We start from the raw sequence: 6917 nt of genomic DNA on the forward strand, positions 1-6917 counted from the left end.
AGGCCGCTGACGCCGCTCAGCAGGCGTCGCCCCCTCAGCCTCCTCCTTCTCCCCTCAGCATGAATCGAATTTATCGAGTGGCAGGGATGGCATTTCTTATCATGGATTCAATTCCCATCTTGGAAGAAGTCAAAATGTTGATGATGATCACGACACGTTTTGTCAAGAGGTTTCAAGAGGATGCAATCAAACAGCGCCGGCATCAAGCAAAAGGAATAGTGAAGCAAAAGGTTATCAGAACCATAGATAAGATGCAATCTCAGAATCAGAGTTGCTTTTCAAGACAACAAAATGATATTGAAAACTCGATGTTAGCCTTGATCATGGTCTGAAGAATTCGTGCACCAAAGAAGGACGAGGTAGCACGGTCGAAGGTAGCATGATAAGGATGTATCTGGTAGTCTAGGAATGCCAAGATTGGTTTTAAATTTCCCAGCAACAAATTACTAGGGGTATTGAATTGCAGTGCAGATTCGATTCACTATTCGATGTTCTCGGTTGATGACAACCCATAACCCGTGGAGTGACTATGACAGGGAAATGTATTACTTCATCAAAAATTCATAAGATGTAGTGCAATGGCGTGATATCCTCGAGATACCAGGGGTAATATTGAAAGATAGAACATAATAGAACCCAGATTAGGGAAGTCATTGGTTCAACCCATTAGGGCATCTTAGGAACATATACCACCAACTTCAAGAGTAAATAGCACAAGCTCGATAGTAAAGCATGGTTGACAAAAGCAGAGGATACAATTTACCGAAGGCATTATGTATCAGGGGAAGAACTCACAAGATTTTTGAATGTTAAGGACACTGTCGAATAATATCCCAGCAATTGGTCTGGCAGTGCACAATGGAGCTGATGTGAGTATCTGTACTCAATCAGAGGAAGAAAGAATGCAAAGGCATCGGATTATAGAAACATCTGAATAATTCAATGCTTAAATACTAAGAAAATATGATTTCTAGATCGGTGTATCAGAATCAGATGCTCTGATCAAATATGAGTAAGTTGAATAGACTTAGAGGCACAATCGATCAAGGTTTGATTGGCTAAAAACCAGCTCATGTCCGGAATGACGTCTGAGCCGGAAGGATAATTTCTAAGGGTCAACTAATGATTGCGTGCATTCGCACACATTGAATTATTAGGCTTAAAACGGAAATGACAAGGGACGTCGATGAAGATTACTAGACATACGGAATTAACCATAATGCAAGCAAGCAAGAATTTCAAGAGCAATAGGCTGTAGAGGATTTTCGGAAGATCGAATAACATTATGAAGTATTTTGCAAAACACACGAACATTTGGGGATGAACGAATCCCCAGTAAGTGTGAGGAACTATTCATAGGTGTATTCATGCAGGAATGAGCTGCAAGGCAGTAGGCATAATGGATTCTCAGAATATAGAAAAATGTTTCGGGGTACCTTGTAATAACAGGAGCAGCAGGGAATGTATATGAATGGCAAGTGTATGTAGTTATTCATAAGGATTTATCGGTGGTAGGGAATTGCAAATACAGTGGGCACAAGGGTCTCGAAAAAACATCGAAGAGTATCTTTAGAATCTTCTGGTGAATCAAGCCAGCATGTGAAATGAGGGGCTCTCCTGGAGGAAGTAGTTACGAGAACCTAGAGTTAGAGTTAGTAAAATCTTTAATCTGAATAGAAGAGAAATCAGAATTCCAGAGTAAAGGAGAGGAATAAAAGATCCTAATCCCATCCATTGGCGATGTGGCCCCGTTAGCCTCACAAAACTGTTAGTAAATAGTTTTTCAAAGACTAGACTCAACTTCGGCCAAGGAGTTGGAAAGGGGCTTCCTACATGCAGTCGGCTCTGATACCAACTTGTGACGCCCCTACCTCGACTGTGCACTAACCATACACGCAAATGTGCACGATCAAGATCAGAGACTCACAGGAAGATATCACAACACAACTCTAAGACACAAACACACACTACAAAAAAAGACATATCCGTGACATTATGGGCCAAACAAAAAAATTGTCATGCTTATGACACCTCTATGACGATAATTGTGACAAAAGCACGTATCATCATAGATGTGGTGGGCTCCTACTTCTATGACAAAAGTTCATGACAGAAAATGGGCTTTTCGTCCTCGGCGGGCCGGGGACGCACCTGCATGACATTCTTTGGGCCGTCAATGACATAAAAAATCATGGTAGAAGTGAGGGCGAGGAAATTTTCGCGGAGTTCCCGGTTATGGTGGGTTGGTCGGGGTCGAGCGATGCACTGTGGTTTGTGCTTTTCTCTCGTACGCGTGCGTGGTGCGAGCCATGTCGTTATAACTGAACCCGAGCGAGAGGCGTTCACTTTACTGAACCCGAGCGATCGCGTGCTGCTACGTACTGAAGCCGATCGATCGATCCCTTCCCTGCTAACTGAACCTGACCAACTCCTTCGCTGCTAACTAAACCTGATCGATCGTTGTTGCTGCTTACTGAAGCCGATCAGAACCCTCGTGTGAGACGTAGCTAGCCGGTTGGGTTGCCTCTGGATGAACAGTGCCCGTTGCTGCCACGCGCACGATACGTAGAACGAGTCGAGACGTGGTGAGTCGAGCCAGTTGGATTGGCTGTGGATGAACAGTTCCCAACGGGGGTTGGATGAACAGGACCCCGACCGTGTGTAGGCGGTTGCCGCTGGATGAACAGGACCTCGTGGTAGTACGCGGTTGCCGCTGGATGAACAAGACCCCGTGGTAGTATGCCGTTCCCACTGGATGAACAAGACCTCGAGGAGGCCTCCACACACCCAGCCGGTTGGGGTGGATGAATAGGACCCCGTGGAGGCTGGATGAACAGTAGCCCGTGGAGTCCCGTTTCGCGGTACGCCACACACCCCTTCGATGAACAGGACCCGTTTCGACCGTAGGCGGTTGAGAGAAGTCCATTTCCTCCGTTTTGTGGTACGCCAGACCCCTCCCGATGAACAGGACCCCGTTTTGACCGTACGCAGTTGGAGAGAAGTATGTTTCTTCCGTTTTGTGGTACGCAAGACCCCTCCCGATGAACAGGACCCCGCTTCGACCGTAGGCGGTCGAAGAGAACTCCATTTCCTCCATTTTGCGGGACATGAGACCCCGAGCGATGAACATGACCTGGTTTGGGCTGTTTCGTCCAATTCGGTTGGCTCCCGATGAACATGACGCATTCTGACCCAGTCGCTTGCCTCCCGATGAACACAACACGGTTTCATCCCTTCCGACCCAACCGGTTGGCTGCCGATGAACAGGACGCCGTTGCTGCCGTCCGCTGCCTCTCCATGTACACGAGCCCTCGCCGTACATATGCGCGAGTAGCTAGGCGTTCGAGACCCCTCCCGTATGTACGTATGTAGCCGTATTTACTTTCTTGCAGTGTGGCTGTACGTACGTGTACACGATTTATACAGGACTGCCTCAACTGCTACGTCACACGTGTCGCTCATTGCTCGGCTATGGTTCATCCTTGCAGAGAGACCAATCGACCAGTATGTACATACACGTTCCACCCGCAAAAAAATGTACATACATGTTCACGATCAGAGAGACAACCCAGCTGTCAGGGAGGATAAGGAGACACTTCCTTGCGTGTGAAGATTTAGCCGATGGGTCCTAGCTGTCGGGGGGAGGAATCATTTTTTTGCCCGCAATAAGGACGCACTTCCTTGTGTGCGAAGATGTAGCTGGTGGGCCCAGCTGTCAGGGGGAGAAAATATTATTTCTCAGGGTAAAAAGGATGCAATTGCATGCATGCGTCCATGGGCGTGGTGCGTCCCCACTGTCAGCCTCTCCACATACAGTCATCCTCCGATGACTCTCATTTGTTGACCACGTTGACCACACCGTGCCGAGCGCACCAAGGTCGGTGGACGATGGCGAGGCCCCAAACTGGAACGACCTGGAGATGGGGATGACGCAACAGTGGAGTCGTAGACAGAGAGGAGTGGGAAACTTGACTGGTTCGTGTGCGGGGTGGGCCTACACTCGGTAGAGAATAATAGGAGGTGCGGAGGAGTGGAGGGATGGCCGGGCCATCGGTGGGGTAGTGTTTCGCTGCGAGGCACGCGAAACAGCGCCGCTGGACGCCGGAGGCCCGGCAGCGCTGGAGGAAGAAGACGAGAGATTGAAGAAGAATGTCGGTCGTTTGATGTAAATCCAACACCTTGCTTAGACTTCGACCTTTGTATTTTTTTGTGAAAGTGCTTAGGCTTCGACCTACTGGCCCACATGTCAGCCAGTCCATTTGTTTTTAGTCCATTTGGTGGGCTGGGTGAAACAATGATGTAGAGTCTATGCAGCCCGTTTATATATTATGTTAGAATTTAAAGCCCATTAGCATTTTTTCGAAATCCACAGACTTGCTAGCTTAGGTGAAAATATCATGTTAGGCTGGACGGAGAAATGTTATAAAAACACAAACACATGATTGCACGTCTATTACTGATCGTGAGTAAAATCTTTGCAAGCTTATGTACGCAATCACTAGGAGTTAACTTGCCAAGTTATATATAAACAATTATATTATTATTATTTTGTAAGAACTTTTGATTTATGAAATAAAATATTATTTTAATTTGATGAGTTAATAGGACGTGGGATATTATTATTTTTAGGCTAGATGTGGGACAGTTGAGTTGGTTCTAGGGAAAACTACTGGGAGAAAACTCAGATTACATTGAAAAAGAAAGTGTGAGAAAATTCACATATAGGATTAATAAAAACAAAAAATAAAGGAAGTGGGAAGGTCTATACAATGGTTGGACGAACGACAGGTTTAACGGAACCTTGCGTTGTTTATATTATATATATGTGTAATAAAATAAGATATAAATATAAGTATGTATATACAATTATAGAAGGGAAAACATAGGTTCACTTTTGCATTCTTATAGAAAAATAGAACTGCGTTGTGCGTTGTCTTGAAAAAACAAAAATAACTTGGCGTGCTGATGTTATAGGCAAGCTAGGCTGGGAGGCCCAGAGGCCGCTTGATACCTGCTGGACCCCAAAAAAGTTGAAACCTACTGGATCAACTATGTCTGCATGTCATGGGCTGCTCATGTTAAACAACAAAACCTAGTCCATGAACTTGGTGGGCCCGGACTGTCAGCCTCTCAACAAACAGTCGTCTCCCGATTCTTCTCGTTTTGTTGACCATGTTGGGAACGACAGACGGTGGCACCGCGACGAGAGCACCAAGGCGGAGGACGACGTCGAGACCTTGGATTGGAACGAACCGGAGCCTGGGAGGACGCGGGCGGAGGGGAGTATGAGGGTTGACTTATTCAGGTGCAGGGTGGGCCTACGGAGCTGCCGCCGCTGGAGAATGTGTGGGAGTAGAGGGATGGCCTGGCCAGCGGCCAGGATGGGTCACCGAGGCGTGCACGGCAGCGCCGCCAACCGTTGTAGGAAGAGGACGAAAGATTGAACAAAATGAAGAAATACAAATAGATAGGTGGTTGGTCCCAGATGTCTGTGTACGAGACCTGCTGGGTCCACTTGAGAAGGGGAATATGTTGGGAGAAAGGAGATTCAAAGCACAACAGCCCAGTGAACTAGTTACATACATAAGAAAATAGCCACTCAAAAAAACAAACATGTTAATGGGTTCTTAGACGAAATATTTCAGACAAAATAGATAATTACGACACATAGACTAATGCATGAAACACCTAGATGATAAAGGTGCTTAAACAGATAAAGTACATTATATAGACCTTCCTGGCACACTTGATCATGACGCTGCGGATGTCCATGTACTCGTCGGTTATGGGAAGCAGACACGCCCTCATGTCCAAGATCCGCCTGTACATGTCATATCATGCGTATGCGTCCTTGGCCGCGTAGGTTATGTAGGCTGGATTTAGAGGTACCTCCCACGTATTCAGGTTCTTGGTATCGACGTCTTCTTTCATGTTGGCGTAGCAGGGGTCGATGATAGTCGCGGCAAGGTCAACCACGGAGTCCTCCTGCCCGTTGCCAATGAACTTGTATTGCTTCTGGATATCGACAAGCTTGTTGCACCAGATGGCTGAATCGTAAAGTAAAGTCGCGTTCTTCCTGCTCTCCACCGTAGCGAAGGTGCAGTCGGCGGTGCCGATGAAACGGGCAAATGCTCCAGAACCTCTGATGGCCCTACAACAGTGGTAGACAAGAACCTCGCCCCGCACGCATACCTAGGCGACAACGATCCGCTGGTCCCTGTCAGGAGACGAATGGATGCAAGGCCTAGTCCCGCGACCTTGTGCTTTCTCTTCCTGTAGGCACTGCTTGAACTTGGCGAGGCAGAGCTTCACCGAGTCTGGATCATTGGTGTACATCACATTCAACTTGATGTTGTCATATCCAGCAGGCTCACCCCTCGGATTGCCATTGGAGTCTCTTCAAGTGAACGAGTGGGTAGGCGGCAGCAGCAGTTCGTTTTTCAACTCTTGGGGAACTGCATTCAACAGTAAACTGAGCGTGTACAGGCGATGGCAGTTACTACCCCTCCCTCTCCCGCTGCACGCCCGACAGAACATGCACCCTCGGCGCATTCAAACACCTCCGTTAAACCAGCGTGGAAGCCGAGAAACCTATTCCGGCCACACGTCGGTTAACGAGCGGGTCTGTATAGGTACTGCAATAACAAGTGTTAGTGGTCACTTTACTTAAATTTTGTTAGCTTTAATTAAAATTTATTCCTAAAACAAACAAAGCACTGGCTTGTTCTATCTATGCCACAGGATCAACATGCACATCAATTAGAATTGTTATTCTCAGGACGCACACGATCAGCTCATTTGCGGCACTTTCACTCAGACAATACTGCCAAGTTTGAAAAACTTGTTATGGTTGATGTCCTCTGCATCATCATGCCGTGTTTCCCAGCTTGCAAGATTTAGAACCAACCAAGAAGATT

Source organism: Triticum aestivum, chromosome 1A, assembly GCF_018294505.1.
Source record: "Triticum aestivum cultivar Chinese Spring chromosome 1A, IWGSC CS RefSeq v2.1, whole genome shotgun sequence".
Taxonomy (NCBI): Eukaryota; Viridiplantae; Streptophyta; class Magnoliopsida; order Poales; family Poaceae; genus Triticum; species Triticum aestivum.